General features: G+C 45.1%; 1 pseudogene; it reads left to right on the plus strand.

Moving 5' to 3' along the window:
• The first annotated feature begins 7,212 nt into the window (after positions 1–7,212).
• On the plus strand, positions 7,213–8,127 carry LOC127676339 (40S ribosomal protein SA-like; annotated as a pseudogene).
• The last annotated feature ends 7,976 nt before the right edge of the window (positions 8,128–16,103 follow it).

The raw sequence follows: 16,103 nt of genomic DNA on the forward strand, positions 1-16,103 counted from the left end.
GTGCACTGTGGTGCCACAAGCCCAAAGCAGTAGGGCCAGCCGATGTACACTGGCACCTCTGAAAGAAATGGATAGGAATAGGATTTGAAAATCCTAAATTAAGGGTCTGTAGAGGTTGGTTTTTTTTTTTTTTTTTTAATGGCTCATCCAAGAAAATTCCTAGTTGCCTAAAACCATTAAAACAAATTCTACTGTAGGTCAGCTCTGCTCGCCATACACTTGTTTATTTATAGTTTCATTTCTTTCTTACTTTTATTTTATCTGTAAGTATGTGCCTGCCTCTCTGTTGGTGTACCGTGTGAGCGCAGGTGCCTTTGAAGGCTGGGAAGAGGGTGTTTGATGCCTGGAATCAGAGTTACAGACACTCGCAAGCTATCCAGTGTGGGTGCAAGGCAGTGAGCCCAGGCCCTCTGGAAGAGCAATAAGTGCTCTTAACCACTCAGTCATGTTTCCATCCTCAATTTATTTTACTTCTATTTATTTATTTTCCAAACAGGGTCCCTCTATGAACTCACTCTGTAGACCAGGCTGGCCTCAAACTCATAGAGATCCTCCTGCCTCTGCCTCTCAAGTGTCAGGATTAAAGGCATTTGCTACCACTGCCTGGCAATTTATTTTATTTTTACTTGTATGGATTTGTATGTGTGTATTGGGGGGCTGGGTATGTGCCCTCAGAGGCCAGAAGAGGCATCAGGTTCCCCAGAGCTCAGGTGATTTCGAGCTATTCCAACAAGTTGGGTAATCAAACTCTAGTCTTTGCCACCTTTCCAGCTACTGTTTATTCTTTTGTTTTGTTTTGTTTGTTCTTTTAAAAAACTTGACACAAGGTCTGAAGAGATGGCTCAGTGGTTAAGAACTGTCTTAGGGTTTCTATTCCTGCACAAGCATCAATGACCAAGAAGCAAATTGGGGAGGAGAAGGTTTATTCAGCTTACACTTCCACACAGCTGTTCATCACCAAAGGAAGTCAGGACAGGAACTCAAGGAGGTCAAGAAGCAGGAGCTGACACAGAGGCCATGGAGGGATGTTTCTTACTGGCTTGCTTCCCCTGGCTTGCTCAGCCTGCTCTCTTAAAGAACCCAAGACTACCAGCCCAGGGATGGCACCACCCACAAGGGGCCCTCCCCCTTGATCACTAATTGAGAAAATGCCTCACAGATGGATCTCATGGAGGCACTTCCCCCAAATGAAGCTCCTTTCTCTGTGATAACTCCAGCCTGTGTCAAGTTGACACACAAAACCAGCCAGTACAATTGACCCCATGTCAACTTGACCCACAAACATATCACTATTAAGCCTCAACCCTTACTTTCTTATTCATCCCCAAGATCTAAATTACTTTAAAAAGTACCACAGTTGGGGCTCGAGAGATGGTTCAGTGGCTCATTCTGTCTTTATCTGTGTCTAGGTTGTTCTATCTTCAACCTGTCTCTGTAAAACTCACCTGGTAAACCTGTCTCCAGGAGACAGGTTTAAGAGCTGTTGCTGCTCTTATAAAGACTTGGGTTCAATTCCAAACATCCACATTCACCACAGATAAAGTGATGAATCAGAGAAAGATTTGACAGAATAAGATAAGCTCAACTCAGGCTGCACAGATGGTTCAGTGGTTAAGAGCACTGACTGCTCTTCCGATGAGCCTGAGTTCAAATCCTACAACCACATGGTGGCTCACAACCATCTGTAATGAGATCTGACGCCCTCTTCTGATGTGTCTGAAGACAGCTACAATGTACTTACATATAATAAATAAATAAATCTTTAAAAGATATGTTCAACTCTCATGAGAACAGAGAAGAAAGGGAAGCTACTTAAGAGAGCAAGACATAGAGAGTCAGGAAGGAGACAGGTTGAAACAAACTAGACACAGATAAAGACAGAATGAGCCAGAGAATGAGAAGGAGCCAGAAGATTAGAACAGATTGCTAGTTATTTTGAGGCCAAGTGGAACAATTTCCAAGAATTGGAGAAGCCTCCAAAAGAGAAGCCAGACTGAATCAGTCAGCTTGGAGAGGAGTTTGAACCAAAACAGCTGAGTTGAACCAACTAGCCAGAGCTCAGAAAGAGCAAGAAAGGGTGAACTTATTTATCAGTTAAGTCTCAGAGACTGGAAACATCCTAGGCCTGGATAAGATTGTATGGATCTAGAAGCTTCCAGGATGTGACCTAGGTTAGCAGAGAGAGGCAGTAAGCCTCAGAGATGACCATTACGTCAGGCAAATAAAAGTTACTGTTACATCTTATTATTTTTTAAAGATTATTTATTTATTTATTATATGTTAGTACACTGTAGCTGTCTTCAGACACCCCAGAAGAGAGCATCAAATCTCATTACAGATGGTTGTGAGCCACCATGTGGGTGCTGAGATTTGAACTCATGACCTTCAGAAGAGCAGTTGGAGCTCTTAACCGCTTAGCCACCTCTCCGGCCCCTTATTATTTTTAATTATGTCTGTGTGTGTCTGTGTGTAGGTATGTGTGCACGAGTGCAGATGCCCTCAGAGTTCAGAGGGTTGAGCCCCCTGATGCTGGACCACAGGAGGTTGTGTGCTTCTCGGTGTGGGTGTAGGAAACGAAGTTGGAGTCCTCTCTGGAAGAACAGTGCGTGCTCTTGACTTCTGAGTCCCCTCCCAAGCCCTGGGAGCTTCTCTTGCACTTGCCATTTTAGATACCACAGATAAGTGGAAGCACGCTTGTTTTAAACATTGCGTGGCTTACTGCTCATGCTGTCAAGGTTCATCTATGATGTGCCACATATCAGAAGTTCATTCCTCTTCACGACTAAACAATATTCTAATATGCATCCACATATGTGCCTATTTAACACACAGGTCATGCATGTGGTAGTGGCACTTTATTGGAGTTTAATATTTTTCTGTTTACGATTAATCAGTGTACGTGTGTGTACTGTTGACATTTCTGTACTACAACATCCATTGGGAGGTCAGAGGACAACTTGCAGGAGTTGGTTCTCTCTTATGGTGTGAGTTTTGGGATTAAACTCAGGTTGTCAGAGCTGGTGGCAAGTGCCTTTGCTCACTTAGTCATTTTGTCATTTGTCTTAGTTAAGGTTTTACGGCTGTGAACAGACACCATGACCAAGGCAACTCTTGTAAGGACAACATTTAATGGGGACTGGCTTACAGGTTCAGAGGTTCAGTCCATTATCATCAGGGTAGGAGCATGGCAGCATCCAGGCAGGCATGGTGCAGGAGGAGCTGAGGGTTCTACATCTTCATCTAAAGGTTGCTAGAATACTGACTTTTAGCCCACACCCACGGTGACACACCTACTCCAACAGGGCCACACCTACTCCAACAGGACCACATCTTCTAATAGTGCCACTCCATTGGCTGAGTATATACAAACCATCACACCATCCCTAAAAATGTTATCACCATACTTGCGAGTTTATGGTCACGATGATATTGACAAACATATTACTACTAGTTACACAAACATACTACATACAATTCTATATAGCATATGATGTTGTATGCTTTTGTTTTGTTTTGTTTGTGTGTTTTCTTTGTGTTTTCTTTTTCAAGACAGGGTCTCTCTATATAGCCCTGGCTGCCCTGGAACTCAGAACGTAGACAAGGCTGGCCTAGAACTCACCATCAGCTGCCTCCCAGGAGGGAGCACAGCAACAAGACTGAGTCTGGGACAATTTTATTGAGAGCAATCAGACATTGTATACCTTTATCAGAGATGTATTATAATGGCAATTGTCAGGACCAATACAGTTGTTGTTGCCAGGATACAGTGACATTTGCAAGCTATACAGCGGCACACAAGATCAATGTCGGAGAGCAATTGTCCTGTCAAGTGTCCACAATTCCTTGACTACTAAGGGGACATCCAGAGATCCACAAAGTGGCCTGAATCTTTATTGCCTGAGTGTGTCAGTCTCTCAGGAACTGGAAGGCACACAGAGCCCCGGGAGCCAAGACTCCAACCTGACAAACCTGTGATGCACGCCTCTCCTGGTGGCTAGCCCCTACCATCTCCATGGTTCCCTGCAACTTGTTCATGTAGAGGACCCAGGTTTGATTCCAAGGACTCTCATGGTGGATCACAATCATAGCTAACTACAGTTCCAAGGGCCTGACTCCCTGTTCTTTTTTTTTTTTTTTTTTTTTTTTTTTTGGATTTGTTTTTTTTCCGAGACAGGGTTTCTCTGTATAGCCCTGGCTGTCCTGGAACTCACTCTGTAGACCAGGCTGGCCTCCAACTCAGAAATCTGCCTGCCTTTGCCTCCCAGTGTGCTGGGATTACAGGCGTGTACCACCACCGCCCGGCTACTGACTTTCTGTTCTGACTTCTACAGGCAGACATATTCAGATAAAATATTCATACACACAACAGAAAATACATCTTTTAAAGAAGAGAATATCTTTACCTGCTTTTGGCATTAAGATGTGGCTCCCCTTATGCAATAAGTCAGGTAATGTTCCTTGATGTCTACTATCTATCTATCTGTCTATCTATCTATCTATCTATCTATCTATTTTTGGCTTTTTAAGACAGGGTTTCACTCTGCAGTCCTGGCCGTCCTGGAACTCAATATGTAGACCAGGCTGGTCTCAAACTCATAGAGATCCTCCTGTTTCTGCCTCCCTGGTGCTGAGATTAAAAGCATGTACCACCACTGCCCAGCCTATTTTCTTAAAAAGTTATAGACAATCAGCATCATTTCCCTTAAATGTTTGGTATGATTCATTAGTAAAATCGTCTTTTATTAATCTTTTTGTTGTTGGTAATTTATTCGGGGGATGAATTTAGTTATTTTTGTTCATTTGTTGAGAAAAGATATCATTATTTAGCTTAGCCTGGTCTCAAACTCATGATCCTCCTACGTCAGCCTACTAATTGCTGAGATTACAAGCTTGTGCCACTATATCTGGTTTACTCTATTTTTTATGTTTTAACAAAATATTTGAGATAGGATAAACTGCAAAGAGGTTTCTTTAGCTCACAGTTTGGGAGGCCAAAAGTTCAAATAAAATTGTAAGGTTCTGGTGTGGGGACCCTCAGGCACATCTCAAAAGAGGAAGCCAGAGGGTGACTGGGGTCCCATAATCCCTTCCAAATGCACTCCCGATAGACCTAAGGACCTATCACTGAAGACCAACTCTCAAATACATAAGACACACACACACACACACACACACAGGATCCAGGCAGTAACTAGAGAGATGACTCTGTGGTTAAAAGCACACACTGTGTTTGCAGAGGACCTGAGTCAGATTCCCAGCGCAAACATCTTGCAGCTCACAAATGCCTGTAACTCCAACTCCTCTGCACCTGTACTCACATGAGCACACACACAGACACACACACGCCATAACAGACATATAACTTAAAATAAAATAAATGTTAAGAAACAGTCAGACAACAGTATTCTCTGTTCCTGGTGCTTTCTGCTGAGAGAATTACTGATTGACATCTTAGACAAGCAAAGATCTGTTTAAATTATCTTTTTCTTTCTATGAGTTTCAGTAAATAGTATTTTTAAGTGTGCAGACATATAATGATTTATAGGACTCATTTATTATCATTTTAAAAGATCATTTTACCTATTTAAGAAAGTAGCGGGGCCATAGTAGCACATGCCTTTAATCCCAGCACTTGGGAGCGAAAGGCAGGAGGATCTCTGGGAGTTTGAGGCCAACCTGATCTACAGAGAGCATTCTAGGTCAGCGAGGGTTACATAGAGAAACCCTATCTTGAAAAACCAAAAGTGTACAGAGGAAGAGAAGAAGCAGAAGGGAGTTACAGCCCTTTGGAGCGGGGACAGCAGAGTGGAAACAACCCAGATGTCCCACAACAGAAGAATGGATACAGAAAATGTGGTTCATTTACACAATGAAATACTACTCAGCTATTAAGAACAAGGACATCCAGAGTTTTGCAGGCAAATGGATGAAGCTAGAAAATATTATCCTGAGTGCGGTAACTCAGACCCAAAAGGACATGCATGAACTGCAGGGATGGAAATGGAGAGGAGCCTGAAGAAAAGAAGGTCCAGTGACAGGACCAAAGTGGGATCCAGCTCAAGGGGAGACCTCAAGGCCTGACAATACTGCTGAGGCTATGGAGCACTCACAAAAAAGGACCGAGCATGACTACACTCTGGAAGACCCAACAAGCAACTGAGAGAGTCAGATGCAGATATTTGCACCCAACCAATGGACAGAAGCTGCTGACCCCGTGAAAAGCTGGAAGAAGCTGAGGAGAAGGGCCACCGTGTAGGACGACCAGCAGGCTCAATTAACCTGGACCCCTGAGGTCTCTCTAACTCTGGACCACCAACTAGGCAGCATACACCAGCTGATATGAGCCCCCAATACACATACAGCAGAGGACTGCCCGGTCTGGGTTCAGTCAGAGAAGATGCACTTAACCCTCAAGAGACTGGAGGCCCCAGGGAGTTTAGAGGTCTGGTGGGGTGGGTGGTAGGTGGTGGGGACATCTTCATGGAGACAGGGGGCAGGGAGGAGGTATGGAATGTGGACCAGTGGGAGGGTGAACCAGGAGGGGAATAAAATCTGGAGTATAATAAATAAATAAATAAATAAATAAATAAATAAATAAAAGATTAAATGAAAAACCAGAAGGACGAGGAGGGAGGAGGAGGAAGAAGGAGGGGAAGGGAAGATGGGGAGGAGGGAGAGGAGGGGAGGAGGATGGAGGAAGAGGAGGTGGGGAGGAAGCTATCTTGTTTTTAATAAAAAGAGTGCCAATTTCATTAGGGAATGTAAAGGGAAGTGAAGAGGTGGAAACTGGAGGTGAAATTTAGGATTGAACAAAAGCCCAGCATCCATACTGTTGGAGCTTTTACGTTTTGTTTTGCTTTTCCCCCCACTCATAAAAATCTTGCTTGGAGTGACTTCTTTCTTAATAACAAACATGAAAAGATTGGGACACATTTTGTTTGCTACTTGGTGATGATATCTTGGAGGGGGGTTGTTTTAGGTTTTTGTTTTTGTTTTTTTGTTGTTGTTGTTTTGTTTTGTTTTTTTGCGTTTTGAGGCAGGTTGGCTTTAATTCACTTTATAGCAGAAGGTGGTCTTGAACTCCCAATCTTCCTGCCTCTACCTCCAAGATTACAGGCGTGTGCCTCCATGCCCAGCCTTGTCTTAGAACTGGTCATTCAAAAAGAATGTTCAGTTTCGCTTCCCGCGCTACCCGGGGACAGGTCCATACAGCCTTGTTCTTGATTCCCATCGTAACTTAAAGGGAAACTTACACAATGTCCGGAGCCCTCGACGTCCTGCAGATGAAGGAGGAGGATGTCCTCCAGTTCCTCGCTGCAGGAACCCACTTAGGTGGCACCAATCTCGACTTTCAGATGGAGCAGTACATCTACAAAAGGAAAAGTGACGGCATCTACATCATAAATCTGAAGAGGACCCGGGAGAAGCTGCTGTTTGCAGCTCGAGCTCTTGTTGCCATTGAGAACCCTGAGGACGTCAGCGTCCTCTCCTCCAGGAACACTGGCCAGCGAGCTGTGCTGAAGTTTGCTGCTGCCTCAGGAGCCACTCCAATTGCTGGCCGCTTCACACCCGGGACCTTCACTAACCAGATCTGAGCAGCCTTCAGAGATCCTCGGCTTCTAGTGGTGACCGATCCCAGGGCTGACCACCAGCCGCTCACAGAGGCCTCTTACGTCAACCTGCCCAATGCTCTGTGTAACACAGATTTTCCCTTGCGCTATGTGGGCATTGCCATCCCATGTAACAACAAGGGAGCTCACTCGGTGGGGCTGATGTGGTGGAAGTCCTGCGCGTGCGAGGTACTATCTCCCGTGAGCACCCATGGGAGGTTAAGCCTGATCTTTACTTCTACCGAGACCCAGAGGAGACTGAGAAGGAGGAGCAGGCTGCTGCCGAGAAGGCTGTGACCGAGGAGGAACTGCAGGGAGAATGGACCGCACCAGCTCCTGAGTTCACTGCTGCTCAGCCTGAGGTGGCCGACTGGTCTGAGGGTGTGCAGGTGCCCTCTGTGCCCACCCAGCAGTTCCCCACGGAAGACTGGAGTGGACAGGCAGCCACTGAGGACTGGTCAGCAGCTCCCACAGCGTAGGCCCCCAGTGGGTCGGAGTCACCACTGAGGGGTCCTGAGCTGCTCTGCACACAGCCGAGCAAAGGGAAAAAAGGTGGAAGAAAAATAAAGTTCCTAAAAGTTCAAAAAAATGTACAGTTTCATTCCCAGGTAGTAAAAATCGGCCAGGCTCATAAAGTGTACGAGAGATTTTCTGGCCAAGTGTGTTGCACACTGCTTTACAATAATGAAACTGTATGAGCTCCGCTCAGTTGCCACGGTAGTTGTGTCTGACTGTGTCTCTCCGGTGGTTTGAATGTTTTCAACTTATCCTGGTGCTGAAGCTGCAGTAGCCCTGGGAGCCTAGAACATTTGCTTGCCCACAGCTCAGCTGACTATGCCCATAGGAAGTAGATATGGGGGGAGTCACCCCATGTTATTTCAGGTTTTGATGATTTGTTGCCGTTGCTAAAATAGGTAGATTATTCTAGCTACATATTGAGCAGTTACATTGGTCATTTAAAGATCCTGTTTTTGCTGGCAATGGTCTGTATGCCTTTAATCCCAGCATTCAGGAGGCAGAGGCAAGCAAATCTCTTTGACTTCAAGGCCAGCCTGGTCTACATAATGAGTTCCAACCCAACACGACCTATATAGTGAGACCCTATCACAAAAACACACGCACAAACAAGCAACAGCACCAATAATTTTTAATTATTTTGATTTTAATGGAAAATATATTTCTATTACACGCGTCTATCAGCATCTGAGACAACTGCCTATATCTCTAATGACAGTCTAAGGTCAGGCTCTTAGAACAATACTTATGTATTTAAAGTGTGTGTGTGTGTGTGTGTGTGTGTGTACATACATGTGTCATGGCACATGTCAGAGGACAGTTTTCAAGAGTCAGTTCTCTCCTTCAAGGTTCTGGGATCGAACTCAGTTATCAAAGTTGGCAGCAGACTTACCTGCTTAGCCATCTCACGGCCCCTCCTTCACTATTCTGAAGACTGGTTCTCCTCAGGCTAAATTCTCCTGCTTCAGTCAGGCCAGCAGGGCACACGTGCAGAAGCTGATGTCAAAGATGAGTGTTGAGAGCCAACAGCTGACATCGCTAGTGTAAGGATCTTCAGTTTGGTTAAGGTCAGTAGCAGCTCCTATCTGTTAAAGTGTCGAATATTGGTGACGGTTAAGACCTTGATGGGGCAAGGTCACCCAAAGGGGATGCTGATGGCGAAGGGCCAATGGCCGACTAAGGAACCTTGACATACATTAGACAGCTGTGGGACAGAGAAGACAATCAAAGGAATTCAAAGAACACAGTGCCGCATGTCACAGGAGAGGGTTATCTGAGGAAAAGCAAAAAGTGGATGAGCTTAGTGGAGTGTCTTATGGTGGGAGGTCTGAAGGAGAGCCGTGGCACTGGGCAACCAGGAGGTCACGGGCGACCTTCTTAACAGCAGATCCAATAGTGTGGTGGGCTGAGAGACCGAAATGCAATGCACACAATGAATGAGGACACCAGCCTCAATCATATTATCCTGCCAAAAGGGGAGGGGGATGAAGGTGAAGGAAATAGGGAAAAGGGAAGGAGAGGGAGGGAAGGGGGAGGGGAGGAGGGAGAGGAGAAGGGGGAGGAGGGAGAGGAGAATGGAGAGGAAGAAGAGGAGGGAGAGGAGGAAACTAGCTTGTTTTAAATAACAAGAATTGGAAATTGAAGAGGTGGAACCTGGGGGTGAAATTTAGGATTTAGAGTTTGATTGAAGAGGATGGAGACATGGTCCAGAGGTTAAGAGCACTTAGCTCTTCCTGAGGACCCAAGATGGGTTCCCAGCATGCACATAGGGCAGCTTACAACTTCTGGTAACTCCAGCTCCATGGGATCTGATGCCCTCTTCTGGGCTCCATGGACTCTCTCTCTCTCTCTCTCTCTCTCTCTCTCTCTCTCACACACACACACACACACACACACACACACACACACAGATACACATGGATTCATTCATACACATAAGTAATGTGAAAAATAAGTAAACAAGCCCAAAGTTTAAAAGTCTGGTGGTGCTGGAGAGACATGCAGAGGAGAGAACATGTGCTGCTCTTGCAGAAGGACCTGGATTCCAGTCCACGTACTAACAAATATTCCAGTTCCAGACCCAGGGGATCCAATGCGATCTTCTGACTCTGCAAGCACCAAGCATGCGCATGGTGCACATCCATGTACTCAGGAAGACACTGGGATATATACCACGTTCTCCTCTAAGTCACAAGCCAAATAGGACAATCACCTATCAGTATTCCATGGCCTGGGAACTTCTCACTGGGTAGGAAAGCAAATCTCATGTGCCAGAAAATGTACACAGCTGAGAAAACCCATAATTATGATAACTGTTTCTTCTTTAATTTATCTTTTATTTTATGGGCATTGGTATTTTGCCTACACGCATGTCTGTAAGAGGGTGTCAGACCCTATGGAACTGGAGTTCCAGACAGTTGTGAGCTGCCATATGGGTGTTGGAATTGAATCCTAGTCCTTTTGGAAGAGCAATCCATGCTCTTAACCACTGAGCAATCTCTCCATCTCCCATAACTGTTTCTTTCAGAACTTCATATTGACTGGTAAGACCACACAGGAGAGGTCAATAAATGTGATTGCTATGATAAAGATTTTTAAAACAGCAGATATAAGCACACCATGGAGAAGTTCTATAAGGCTGAGCATGACAAAGCCTGGACCTCCCATCTCAGATCCTCAAGAGGACTCACCCTGATGAGAAGCCCATGTCTGGGGTGAAAAGTTCCAAGGGTTTAGCTCTTGGGATGTTGACCCTTTGGCATGGGAGAGGAGCTTTGTCATAGTTCCAGAGAAACTGCACCCAGGAGAAGACTCTTCCGTGGAGAGTGTGGATAACCTTCATGCATGTCTCCAGCATCTGCATGAGTCAGAGAAGGTGTTCTGGCTGAGAGGAAACCTATAGCTGGCCTCCAGCCTTTGCATCCACCAGAAAGCACATACCAAAGAGAGAAACATCTCAAAACATCAACTCTATAAGCTGTTTTGCTAAGAGTTAAAAATCTTAAAACCATTTGTGCCACTAGGAAGAAAGCCCATCATCCACCTGACCTCAGCACCTTCTCAACCTCTCCGACAGAATTTTCTCTCTACAGAGACTTGGGAGAGGCTGTGTTTCTGTCCATCAATTCAGGTCAAGACTGTCCTACAACTTGATTCTGAGTATGAAATCTCTCAGTGTGTATGCCCAAGATGGGGCATCAGGTCCCAGCTATAGGTATGGTATTTCCTGGAATTCTAGCACCAGGACGCAGTAGTAGAAATGCCACTCAAAACCCAGGAGCTGTGTTCAGCCTTCGAGTCGCTCCATCCGTGTTGCAGAAGGTGGGGAGACAACCTCTCTCCAGGGATGCAGACTCACACTTCAAGCTTCTACCTCTCTTCCACTCACATTCAGCCAGTTCTCCAACTCCAGGTTTGTTTCTGTTTTTCTATTTTCCTCCTTCTGTTAAAAGCACATGATGTAATCACTAGAGAATAAGTCCAACTTAGAGATGCAATGATTAGCAGAGCCTACAAACTAAAGACAATTAATTTCTGGGGCACTTATGACTGTCAATGACTTCACAATCAGCAGAGTGAGTAGATTAATTATGATTCCTCTAAGATAAGAGATGGCATTTAGTTCTGTCTGGAATGGGGTGAACGCTTATGAGTTCTTTGAGGACATGGTAAAGGGGAATCAGTAATGACAGGATGTAAGGAATGTTATGTCTGAGTTGAATCAATAACCTCAGAAGTCCCAGAACTTCAGTAGGAGCTGCCTGGCTCCCAGGGCGCTGTCCAGGAGGCTTACATGAAAAACATGGACTCTGAAAGTGAGTGTCTGCCTTCGCTATGAAGCACAGCACAGTTCCCAAGATCTGGGAAAAGGAGAGGAGACCTGCCCGTCATCCCGGTGTATTGCATCCCTGTTCTTTCTGGGCATCAGCACGTATTGCCAAAGCACCACACCCTTTTCATCGTTAATGGGAACAGGAGAGGCAGCTACCAGTGAGAAGAGGCACCTGACACACAGCCCTGGTGCCGGAGGGGTGGAGACAGGAGAAGGGTGTTCAGTGACACGAGGTGCTAGGCCAGGCTCAGGGATCTATCTGCTCTGTTGTGTCTGCTGACTGGCATGAAAACTCACAAGTGGTGTGCCAAAGACCAAAGTCCCTAAAGATGAAGACAGAAAGTCTCCCTTCTCGGTGCTGTTTCTTAGGAGCCCTCACAAGCTGGCTTCTGTGGAGCTGAAATGGTACCACCACAGGCTTGGTGGCTTCTTAAGGTAGGGTTTGGAGTAAACCTGTAGACAAGTAGATACTCTGTGAGAAACTCTGGCCTATCATCACTACTCACCCCCATCTCCACAGAGGACCCTGGCTAACACCTAAGGTCCTCTGGGGCCTCGGATCCAACATGGCAACTCGCTGTAGTATCTTACCATTGCCAAGTTACCATAGCACAGAGGACAAGAGAAGAGCCCGGACATTTTGTTAGCAGAGAGCCAGTGACAATATCATTGATAGAATTATCATTTTAGGGAGAAAAATGCTTTGATTTCTCATAGTGACAATTTGGGTTTCTGTAAAAACCCAGGATTGTTATGTGAATATGTTTTTGTTTTAATCCCTGGTGTGGGATATGGGGCTGCTTCAGATTGTGCACAGCCACTAACCATGATTTGCCTCATGCTCTAGGAGGGGCGTGACTTTTGCCAGATGATGTTAGTTTACGTTTGGCACTCTGGGAATGCTTCCAAGGGTATATGAATGCCAGAGCCCCAAGAGAAACAGAGGCTGCTGCTGTGGTTTGTCAAGTGATTGTGAGCAAGGAGACCAGAAGAGGAACCTGGATATCCTGACAACAGAGATCAGACCGGTCCCAAGGAACTCGATGCCCCTAATCAGCAGAAAGCAGTCTAAAAAGAGCTATGTCTCTTTCCCCTCTAACCTTTCTTTTTCTACCTAGTGTTGTGGTTTAGAAGGGATTGGGGTAGAGAAGGGTAGTAGGTGAAAGTCTGCAATAAAGTAGCAAACAAATACGCCTTCAAGTTCTAGCTTTGTTGCTAGTAAGTTTGTGCAAAGCACTTAATCTTTGAGTCTAATTTTGTTTGTCAAGAATGAGGACAATGGGCCAGCGGATTTCCAGATTTTCAGCTAGTCTTAGAGCCTGTTTCTAGATGGATTCTTTTCTCATAATGCTGCTACAGAATGCAACTAATGCCTTTGAAGCAACTAATTTAATATTAAGCTTTGAAGTCCATAATTGTCATCCTCAGAAAATATCATTTGACTTATTGTTTGTCCAAATCAATTTAACGCAAATGGGGGGGGGGGGACTTTTGAGAGTTTCTACCAGCTGAGGGGAGGAGGTGTAGGAAGTGACAGAGAAAAGCGACAAAGGAAACATTCTGGTAGAGATGTGAAGAGATAGGCTCAAGGGTATGGGGGATGGAGGGCTCAATTTTTATGGTGTGTGTGTGTGTTGGAAATATTTTCATATAAACATATAAAGTATGTCTTTCCACTGATTCCAGCTGCACTCTACTCTGGCTCCTTTGAGTGGGAAGTGTATTGCTGATGACCGGCAGACACAGATTACATAATTGAGGTTGCACTTATACTATGTGACTTCTACAAGATAAGAATTGGAGTAATTGTTTCAAAGGGCAAATATAAAGAAAAAATCCATCATTTATTTTGAAAAGCAGAATACAGTGGCAATTAAAAGCTAAGAACTCCAAGGCTGGGAACAGAGCTCAGAAGTAGAGTACTTGCTGATCATGCGTAAGGTCCGAGGTCCCAGATTCAATACCCAGTGCCAAAAACAAGCAAAAATGAAATGCGGAAGGGAGAAAAGACAGAGGAGGTGGGAAGGGAGGAAGGGAAGAAGGAAGGAAGGAAGGGAGGAAGGAAGAGAGGAAGGGAGGAAGGGAGGAAGGAAGAGAGGAAGGGAGGAAGGGAGGGAGGGAGGGAGGAAGAGAGGAAGGAAGAGAGGAAGGGAGGGAGGAAGAGAGGAAGGGAGGAAGGAAGAGAGGGAGGAAGGGAGGGAGGAAGAGAGGAAGGGAGGAAGGGAGGAAAGGAGGGAGGAAGAGAGGAAGGAAGGGAAGAAGAGAGGGAGGAAAGGAAGGAGGAAGGACAAGCTAGGAGCTTTACATTGTTGATTCCAGCTGTGTCATTAGCTAGTGCCTGATCTTTGTTAAGGTTTCTTGTCTCCATTTGTAATGAGGGACATATGACAGCCAGGACCTAGCCTTTGCTAGGATTAAATAGCATAGTGCACATGATCAATAGAAAATGCTCAGTAACTTACTCTACCAAATTGTTAGAAGGGACTGGTATTAGGAAAGGGTCTAATCCCTTTCCTCACTCTTAGGATCAAAGAAAAGAAAATGGCATCAGGGATGTTGAGGGAGATTGAATTTAATGCTTTCTGTTTCTTTAAGTAAAAGATTACAATCTTTGGATTTGAGGCGACAGAAGACAGTCATTTTTTAACTTATGCTATGTGTAGGAGTGTTTGCCTACATGTCTATATATACACCATGTGTATACCAAAGACAGGAGATGACATCAGGTCTCCTGGCAAGGGAGTTACAGGGGATTCCAAGGCACCATGTGGGTGTTGGGAACTGAACCCAGGTCCTTTTAACACGTTCTCCTTCTCTTCAGCCATCTCTGAGCCACCATGAGGGCAGTCTTTATCAGTGTGGAATGTTGGTTGACGATTTCCATGGACAGTCAAGGTAATGCAGAATAGAAAGAATGCAAGCCTGGTGCCCACATGTTAAAATGTGATCATGGAAAGAGCCAGGTACATCTGCCTATAATCACAGAGACTCAGGAGGTAGAGGCTGGAGGATGACTTGAGCTCCGAGGTTTGAGGCTAGCATGGATGATGTAGTGAGCAAGGTTAGAACAGCTGGAGCTAGCCCTGGCCTATGATGACAAAGAGGTACACTGAGGAGGGGTGTCTGTGAAACAGATGAACACAATGGCGATCTTGAACTAAGCTCAGGAGCCTGTAGTGGAAAGCTGGAGGGCTGTCCTTGTAGGAGTGATTGGCATTTTGCAGTAGAGGAAGACAATGTGCCAGTAGATCATCTCAGTGGCCTGGCTAGACCTGATGGAGGATCACTGAAAGTTTGACAGTGAGACTGAAAAATAGGAAGCGCAGGGCTGGAGATTCTGCTTTCTACTCCAAAAGTGAAAACCAAGACGATTGCTGGAGCTCACCCCAAGTGTAAGCAAGAAATGAGAATTTTGTGAAAATAAACAAAATTCTCCTCATCACCAATGATATGAGATGCATGAGAAGAGTACAGAAAACACAGAAAACTCAGAGAGCTGGAAATAAATGACATTCCAGTGTACCTACATAAGCCACACCCCATGTTTGTCATAAATATTATTAAATAGTATATTATATAGGCCAGGACAAGTCTATTGTCTTATTGATGCTAGGGGGGTAGAACCCAAGGCCTTGTACCTGCCAAGCTACATTTTTGACATGACTTTTCTATTGTTATTAATGATTTTTCTGAGAAAGGGTCTTACTGTGTAGCCCTGGCTGTCCTGAAACTAAATCTAGATCCTCATGCATGCCATATTAGTGGTCTACCCTGAGCTACGTTCCATGACTACATTCTGCATGGTTGTCGGTATAAGGACCCACCTTCTTCTATGGTGACTGACACTGGGAATCCCCACTCCCTTAGGGGCTGTGAATTCTCTGATAATATTGAATCTCTGGTCTGCAGGTTGAATCGAAGCTTCCCAGAAGAAGGAGGAGTGGGTTTTAAGGAAGATTTGCCAGTGATACCAAGGAGCCCACTGGGTGGAGTAGGACATGAATAGATAGGAAATGTGCATTGATTATGCTTCACTGTGCCTTGCCACTTATTAATTAGCTTACTTAATCCCAATACCCTGGAGAAATAGAGGCCACTGTAATTCCCATTTTATGGAGGACAAAAACAAAGCCTTAAAGTGTCTA

Source organism: Apodemus sylvaticus, chromosome 1 (assembly GCF_947179515.1).
Source record: "Apodemus sylvaticus chromosome 1, mApoSyl1.1, whole genome shotgun sequence".
Taxonomy (NCBI): Eukaryota; Metazoa; Chordata; class Mammalia; order Rodentia; family Muridae; genus Apodemus; species Apodemus sylvaticus.